Source organism: Phocoena sinus, chromosome 16 (assembly GCF_008692025.1).
Source record: "Phocoena sinus isolate mPhoSin1 chromosome 16, mPhoSin1.pri, whole genome shotgun sequence".
Classification (NCBI taxonomy): Eukaryota; Metazoa; Chordata; class Mammalia; order Artiodactyla; family Phocoenidae; genus Phocoena; species Phocoena sinus.
In genome coordinates, this window is record NC_045778.1 from 54290708 (window position 1) to 54299835 (window position 9128).

The window sequence follows — 9128 nt, forward strand, 5'->3', positions numbered from 1 at the left end:
GTACATCTCCAACAGTAGCCTTGAGTGTTTCCAGAGAGAGGTGGGATAAGGGATGGTTATAAAAGGACCATTAATTCCAAGAGCACCCCAGAGAGAATGGTAGACATAAAAATAGTTTTCTTACTGTACTTTAAATTCTAAAGTACATATACCTCCTCTAACATTCATGAGGTGAACACGTGAGAAATAACATTAAATCTTGTATAAATTACCTTAGGAATCATTTTAAATTTTAAGTCCTTTTACATTTTACAAAGTGGTCTAGGTCCTTTAAATAATTAGTTAATAACAGTACTTAGGAGTGCCGTCATTGTGTCAATTTGAAGTGACTTATTATATGACAACAAAAGTAGAATTTGCCACTCTTAAGGATTATGGCACAGATTTGTATGGTTTCAAGAGTGGAGATTAGAACCTCAAGAGAACATGAGAAAAGGTATAGAAGATCCCATAAAAATCACAGAAGACTCAGGACACTATTAGATAACTGCTTATTTGGATATTTATGTAATCTGCTAGTTTCCCCTCTTCCTTTCACCCAAAAAGAAACTAGGAATATATGTCAAAAGGCATACCACTTTATTTCTTGAGAGGGAAAAACATGTGTGTTGCAGAGATCTGTCATGTGAACTCTTAAATGTTCTTTTGGTTTCTGTTTGTGTCAGCTCCCCATGCCTCCTTTAGGTCTCCATCTGCATACACAGTGCCCTGCAAAGTGGTAGTGTGGGTTTTTTAGGTTATCGTTATTATCGTCATTATTATTACTACAAAAGAAATATATTCCTCTTGTAGTGGAAATCTTGTGTGGACTGACTCCTGTCAGTTGCACTCCAGGGAAACTGTGCACAGTCCTTGGCCACTGCTGGGCCTTGACAAATGTTTCTTTCCCTTTACCCCCTTGAAGAGAGCATCGTGGTGTGGTACATTTTCTCTCACTTGGGGAGATGAGCGCCTCTATATCCTGCCTAAACAGTGGTATTTTTTTAGTCTATCATTGTCCTGGTCATTTAAAGGGAATTGAAGAGCAGTTTCCCCCAAAGAATAACATAGATTTTAAACCCCTGCTTGACAGATACAAAAACAAAAAAGGAAATAGACTAGATTCACTGACTTGTCCTGAGCTCTCATGTATCCTGACCTAGAATGTCAGCTGTGCCTTTAAGATCAGATGGCTCTTTAATCTGGTTTCAGTAATTCAGTGAGTCTAGGTCTAGGGACAGACACTTCTGCAGTTTCAAATCAACCATGAGCAGAGGTCTGTCCTCTTTGTCTGAAATTACTGTAGTATTTTCTAAAGTCTATTGCAAAGTGTTTTCTAAGAATTCTTAGTTATAATACTCATGAGAAAAATAATTTAGATTTGTGTTCTCATCAAATCAGTATTTAGTTATATCATTTAGGGATATTTCTTCCCCCACTTCCAGGAACTGTCATCTTTAAACTTTACACTGTCCAGTCCAAAATCCCCTTTCACTGCCTCTGAACCCTCCCTCCTTTTGTTTACATTAATTAACACCAAATGTAATGTAATATGGTCGTGCATGCATAGTCCTACCTGGGATGATAGAAGCAAAAATCAGTTTGATAGAGGGAAAAAATTTTTTTCAGAAGTAAATAGTTTGACAGAAGTGTCTGTTTCGTGAGCCTATTACATTCCTAGAGAGGAGACGGAAACATTGGACTGTTGTGTTTAATGACCCCTTGCTCTGACTTCTGACTCACCAAGTAACTTTCTGATTATATTTCGGCTTCCCAGGTACCTTTGCTATAGGGTGAAAATGCGTTAAAGAGTGAACATAAGGATCTCCTTGATAATTATATTTTTTATTGTAATTTAATAAATTTGACAATCTAGCTAAACTTACGAGAAACAGAAGATACAATATACAAGCCTTAAACTGCTTCTATCATATTTAGATCTACTCTAAATAATAGCCTTTTATTAAACCATGAGGTACAGAAATGCTAGCAAATTATGGCTTCATGTCCAGTAAGCACCCTCTGAAGCACTTCTCCTTTCCCCCAGTTTACAGTATTAATTCATAATTTTTTGAACCTTTGTTCTGCCCTGTTTTTACTGAACTTAGTTAAGAACACAGTAAACTTAGAAAGCTATCACAAAGGGATTGCATGTCTTTTGTTTTTTTTTTTTGCGGTACACGGGCCTCTCACTGTTGTGGCCTCTCCCGTTGCGGAGCACAGGCTCTGGACACGCAGGCTCAGTGGCCATGGCTCACGGCCCCAGCCGCTCCGCGGCATGTGGGATCCTCCCGGACCGGGGCACGAACCTGTGTCCCCTGCATCGGCAGGTGGACTCTCAACCACTGCGCCACCAGGGAAGCCCATGTCTTTTGTTTTAAAGAAGTAGTTCTCAACTATTCTTCCACTCCACACCTAAGCAAGATGCCATGTTGCCATCAGCAAGAGTGGCTCACTGAGGACTCTTACAGGGTAAAGAGTTACAGGTACATCTTGGGTTTGGAACCCACCCCCATCTCACCATCACCCACAATTCTGATCTCTCCTTAACCCCAACTTTGAAATCTTTTTCTGTCTAAATCCATCTAAATTCTATCTAAATCCAAATTTAGATAATTAGCATTTCAACCACCTGGAAATCAGGTATTAAGCTGTCTGATTTTAAGAGGCCACTTTCTATTCTGTGATCTTAAGAACTTTATTTCTCACTTTTCTATGTCACATTTGCCTACCCTTTTACTGTTTCTCCTAGTTCAGTTCTAGGGAAAGAAAACTTGATTGTTCAGTACTTTACACATACAACTATACGTGGCCTTTTAGACAGTGAAGAAAAACCTCCATACCCCATGCTCGTCTTCTCCACTACACACACACTCACAGTTTTGTCATAGCCCTTAGAGTATTCCTGTATCCAGGTATGAAAGATACAGAGATGTGAAATAGCCAAGGGTAGATGCATTTCCCAGTGAAGAGTGAGGACTTGTCAGCAGACTTATCCAGGCCCTTGAACATACTTATATTTTCTGTGCTTAAAGGACCAGAAGTAAGGAATTAGGGAACATAATTTCAGATTATTATCTGGCAAAAATTACAAATCTTACTGCCTTTAAGCAGGGCGAACAATGCATTTTTATGTTTTCCTGTATTTAAAGAGAATCAAGCTAAATTAATTTATAACTCTTAACTATTTGGTCCACTCTGTCTAAAGTATTGTCTCAAGCTTTCTCTCCCCTTCTGTTTCCCTGGGATTATCTTTTCCTCCTTCTAAGATTAGCTCTCATCCAAACATCATTCACTCTCTCTGTTGATCTTTTTCAGTCAAAAAGAATCTATTTTGGTCATCAGTGATGTTGCATTGATGATTGGTAGTTACAGAGCAGATACTGAGAGACTACCTGAATCCATCCGTCCCACATTCTAGACTCTTAAAAAATTGTCATTTCAGCTCTCTACCACATCTCTTTTCTATTTGATCTTTTACCCTAAGAGAACATAGGCATTGACCATCCACCATTTATATTAACCACAGGAATGTTTTCCTTTGGAGATTTAAGTATTGCGGCGGTATTGACAAAGTAGGCGAGTTCAGCTATGTCTAACCTCTGATCTAGAAAAACATCATTGAGTAAATCATTAAAGATAGGGTTGTGAAACAACACATCATTCTTAAACTGTGCCTTTCAAAGTTTTTTATGAATATTATCTTATCCTTTTACCACACCCTTAAGAATTAGGCATTCAATTGGGGATAGAAAGACAAATCGGTCAAGGTCATATAGGCCACTTTTCACCAAGGAGAGAAACAGAACTAATCCAGGTAGTTTCCTCCTTCTGTAGCCCTTCTTCCCATTTACCAGTCCCTGAGCTTTTACTGCTCTTCAGTGGTGGTGGTGAAGTATTTCTGACTGATAAACAATTGACTTTAACTATTAGAGAGTGTCCTGTTACTGAGGGGAAGAAACGTGAACTCAAACAAGTGATTTCAAAATCTGTGATGAATTACCGTTCTTGTAAAAATCTAATATAGTCAGATGTGATGCCAGCTATAATCGCTGAACTAAAAATAAAACATAGTGCTTCTCAGGTCGAGTTGACCTAAGTGTGATCTGTAGGAGTGAGTAGTCTGTAGGACAGAAGCTCACCCCTCTTTGGTTTCCCTACTTACTGTCTGAGAGTAAATCAGGACAAATGTTGTATTTAGGCTCTATTAAAGGCCTAAGGCTGTGGGAAGAATTGAATAACTAGAAGCCAAAGTAAAGACCCGCTGTTTAAAACTCAGGCAAAGCTGGCTAGCACCCATTTTCTTAAAACATGAAAAAAGAGTAATAGAATGAAACTTTGAAAAGGTTGATGTTAATTTTTGAAATTAAGTAGTTGAATGATACGAAATTAAAATTCATCTAAACATAGGTCTTACTGAAAAAAACTTCCAGAGAAAATCAAATAAGGTAGGAAGCTGGGTAATTTCGAAGCACAGTCAAAAGTAATTTTATTACTATAGTTATAAAGTTAGCTATTATAACAGGGCCCATTTAATGACACTTGGACAAAGGTTAGTATTAATGTGGAGGTTCTCATATTCAAGTGAAGCTACTAGTGGGCTCATACCTGTGTGTCCAGTTGCCTACCAGATATCTCAGATTCAGCATCTTATAAAAATTTCAAGTCAGTGTGTACAGAACTCTTCAGATACATATACCCCAACAACCAGCTGCCAGCTTCGTTGCCTGTGTTCCTATCTCAGTAAATGGTGCCACCTAGGAAGAAAATCCAAGAAGCAAACTCAGGAAGCATCACTGATGCTCCCTTTCCCTCCCCCTCTTTTTCGCTAAGAGGAAACAGAAAAACATGAAATGTGTCCCCTACCTACACTCAAGTAGCTTACATCTACTTGGAAAGCTAAGACAAACACAAGACAAATTAAGTCAGTAAAAGATACAAATTATAGGGTAAATATACAAAACCCCTGATCATTGCCAAAGAATTTTACAAACCACTATAGCTTAGGATTTCAGGAAATGATATAGTCACTCCAGATTGATAGCTTTGAGGTGGCCAAGGATGTAACTGATAAAGAGCACCCTACTGCTTGCTCTGGTGACTTGTGGTTCACCAGTACATTGTCCCTGATCCTTTTTACCGGGAAAATACACACAAAACGACCCTTTGTTGATTTCTCTTTCTCTCAAGCAAAGTTGCCATTTTCAGTTTTAATCTTTTCATCTCCTGAGCTTCCCCAAACCACTGCTATAAATGCGTTTTAAGGTTGGTGTAGTCTGTGTCTGCCTCTGTGATGGTGTTTTTCAGCCTCCAAATGCTGTACTGCATTGTTCCAGGTTAGAGTTCAGTGGTACTAACAATGTTTCTTCAGTATGCCTTAGTTGGGAAGACACCACTTCCCCTTGCCATGATGCTGTGAAATAGATAATACCTACTGGTGGTTGGTTGACTGTTTTGTCCTTGGGGACTAGCCGTATTGTCACAATTACTGCTTCAGAGCTGATTGCATGGCCCTTTGGAAGACCTTACATTAGTTTGGGGGTGACTGAAATATTCAGTCACTGTTAAATTATTGAAACATGTGGGACAGCAGCAAATCCAAGTTTCATAACCATAAAGGAAGTTAGGTATCATCCAAGGATTAATCATTATTCAGTTTTTTACTCTCTGTGAGCATCACTTTAGAAGAAAGTGCTTCCTCGGTTTTTCTTCAGAGCTCTCTGTACTTTTATTGGACACACACCTTGATTTCATGAATCTCAAGACATGTTGTTAACTTCAGACACCAAAGCCTGCTTCCAGAGCACAGCCATGGCTTCACAGCCATGAAGCAGTGTCCAGACATTTTCACATGAGTGCACTTCTTGAATTGGGGAGAACCATTTATTTCTCTCTTTAGTCTTTTCTACAATAAGATGCCGTGACATTTCTTAATCCTTCTCATAGATCTTTGTCAACCTTTTTTCTCTTTTCTTGTATTGCTAAAATATACGTAGAGTGTATTTGATGCATTGAAAAGGCAGTGATATCTCACTTATTTGTAGCCACCTATCTCAGAAATATCAGGAACACATCCAAGAACCAAAAACAGAAATAAAGGGCTCTGAGCAGTTGAAGTTGTTGTTAGAAGATCCATGTGGTTTACTCACAAAACTCTTCCCCAAGCCTTCATTCAGAGCTTGTTTACTTTCACTTAAAGTACCAGTCTAGCACTTGAGATTTGGCTTCTCAGCTAGTGAGCAAAAGTACTCAGCTAAAGGTAAAAGTGGGACTCCTAAACACAGCTGCTATTTGGAGGCCAATAAGAAGAAAGATTTTTAATAAAATGCAGACAGATTTTTAATAAAATGTAGACTGCCACCATGACTTCTTTGTATTTAGGCAGTAGATTTACTTAATTGAGTAGCCCCCAAAACTATCACTATATTTCAGTTCAGTATAATAAAAATAATAGCCAAACTTCAATAATAGTGTACATGGTAATGACTCTGAGTCATTAAGAAAGAATAAATTGTGTTCAGAGGATGACATAATTTTTTAAAAACTTCCATCAAAAATACTTAAATTTTTAAATGTTTGGTACTTGAAGGGTAAACTTTCATTATCTAGAAAATCCTCTTTGGGGGGTTGTAAAAAGTATTAATATACATTCCTGGTCTCTGAGTTATTCTTATTGAAGCATGTTTAATGGGATTGGCTGACAGTAATGGTAACCAGTATTTGTGTAAACTTTGTAGGTTTTCTTTTGTAGCAATCCTAAGTGGTAGATGGGACAGGTGCTCGCTCCACTAAGACCCAAAATGGTTCAGTGTTTTGGCCAAGGTCACACAACTAGTAAAGGGTAGACTACTCTCTACTGTCTCCCAGTACTATATCCTGTGACACATATTATGTTGTTAGTAACACGTGATAGACATGGACACAAGGTACCTCCTGGAAGGGGTCCCTTCAGCAGGGACCTCCTGACTTCCCCGTGAGCTACAAAGTCTGCAGCTACAGGAGGAGTTTGTTAAGTTCCCACGTATATCTAATTGAGTCCGAGAGTTGGAAATGACTTTGCAGTCACTCACCCAAGAGTGTCACTGGTGTCGCCTCCGCTCTAAAGGAAGGGAGGAACTTCTTCCTGTTGACCTTCCAGATATTTCCTTTCTAAAACTTTTTACCGAAGGACAGTATACAGACAGAAAAATATACGTATCGTAAGTATCCTGTTCAGTGAGGTTTTTTTCCAGTTGCTCTTGGTCTTTCCGTCTCTTTGGTAGATTTTGGCCCCGTAGCCAGCATGTACATGTTCAGTGTACCCATGCATCTGTTATAATGCTTCTATAATAATCTTTTTTCTTGGTTTATTCACAATTCAGTGATCAGTTTCACACTGAGGTGTAGGCATTTTCTAAGACATTTCTAGTTTTTCTAATCTGTAGTCTAATGTAGACCTTTACAGATACCCATGGCATCACTAAAGAAAACTGCTCTCTTGCTAGTTGTGAAAATAAAAACACAGTGTAACCTTTTTTCTTGCAAAACAGTTTAAATAACAGATTGGATTAATAGTTTCTTGGTGTTATTTTGTTTTGTATTTAGACATGTTTCAGCATTATTCACCACTTGGTCTTAAAAATCTGCATGAGTCAGGAACAGAGAAAGTAAAATTGAGCACCTGCTCTTTTGTGCTTTATGTAATCTAATATCTCACAACAATCCTTTGAAATATTGATACTCAGTTCCAGCTTACAGATAAGGAAACCAAGGTTCAGAAAGGTTAAGTAATTTGCCTGAGATCCTATAGCTAGTAAATGTCAGAGCTACAAGAAGAATACAGGTTTTTCATATTCCACAATCTGCTCTTTCCTCTAAAACCACACGGCTTCAGAGGCCAAAAGAGGGTAGAGAGGTAGGAGGCCGATGTAGGCTGTCTAGGGTACACCTTCCTACAGAGGCACTTCATGACTGGGAGATAAAGTCACAGATTGAAGAAAAAATAATTAGCTGGAAGATATTATCAAACAACATCTGTTCAGCACACATTTATTAAGCTGTCCTTGGTGCTTTGCTGTGTTACATAAAGAGTCAGATAATAGTCTTCTAAGGAATTAGGCGGGAGAGAGAGAGAGAGAGAGAGATTGAGAAGTTGTATAAAGCTCCAGAAAACTGGGACACACCAACTGCATGGGCTTAGTAAAAATCCCGATGTCCAGAAATACAAAACAGCTCTTTAAAACACTTGGCTATCTAGGCAGAAATTGCCTTTAGCCTGTCCTCAATCTAGTATCATCCTTTTTCTGCCTTCCCCACTATCCTGGTTAAACTCTAAGAGTTGTCCTAGATAATTTACGGAAATGGTTGAAAAGTGTTCTTGAACGTAGAATTGGCTTCCTGTGCGTTACTGTAAAATGTTTATTGAAGGTCTAGGAGAAGGTACTAGGTGGGGCTTGAGAAGCGACAATACTACTATCTTGCATTGACAGGGCCTTATGGTTTACAATGTAACTTCACATCTGTGTCCTCATTTAGAGGCTAGGAGTTAGGAATTGCTTGTCATTCATCTTTCAGTGTATCCGAAGTGTGAAATTATTGATCTCTATTCCTCCATGCCCCAAAGGGTTAGGAGGATTCCTGCATCACTGTTTGCAGAATTATAGAGTCCAGCCAACTGGTCAAGCTGAGAAACCATTTAAAACTGTAATTTCTCTAAGTATTGCTAAACCAAGACTTGTAATACAGTGTGTCTGAATTTTTTTCAGTGTTGTGGATCTATGAGCCAGTGATTATTTAACAGGAATACTCGGGCCTAAAACGAAAGTGTATGTTGACCAACTGGAGTTAATAATGTGGCCAAAATTTTAATTTTTGAAGAAAAATTTCTTTTCAATGATATTTCTTCTCTACAAGATAAAAATTATTTGTGAATAATCACTTTAAAAGTATGAAAGTTGGGCTTCCCTGGTGGCGCAGTGGTTGAGAGTCCGCCTGCCGATGCAGGGGACACGGGTACGTGCCCCAGTCCGGGAAGATCCCACATGCCACGGAGTGGCTGGGCCCATGAGCCATGGCCACTGAGCCTGCGCGTCCGGAGCCTGTGCTCCGCAACGGGAGAGGCCGCCACAGTGAGCGGTCCACGTACCGCAAAAAAAAAAAAAAAAAAGTAT

General features: G+C 38.9%; 1 protein-coding gene across 10 annotated transcripts in view; it reads left to right on the top strand.

The window, feature by feature from the left end:
- Window positions 1-9128, top strand: part of LCOR (ligand dependent nuclear receptor corepressor) — a 127416-nt gene that overhangs the window by 103451 nt on the left and 14837 nt on the right. The gene's annotated exons all lie outside the window — the stretch shown is intronic.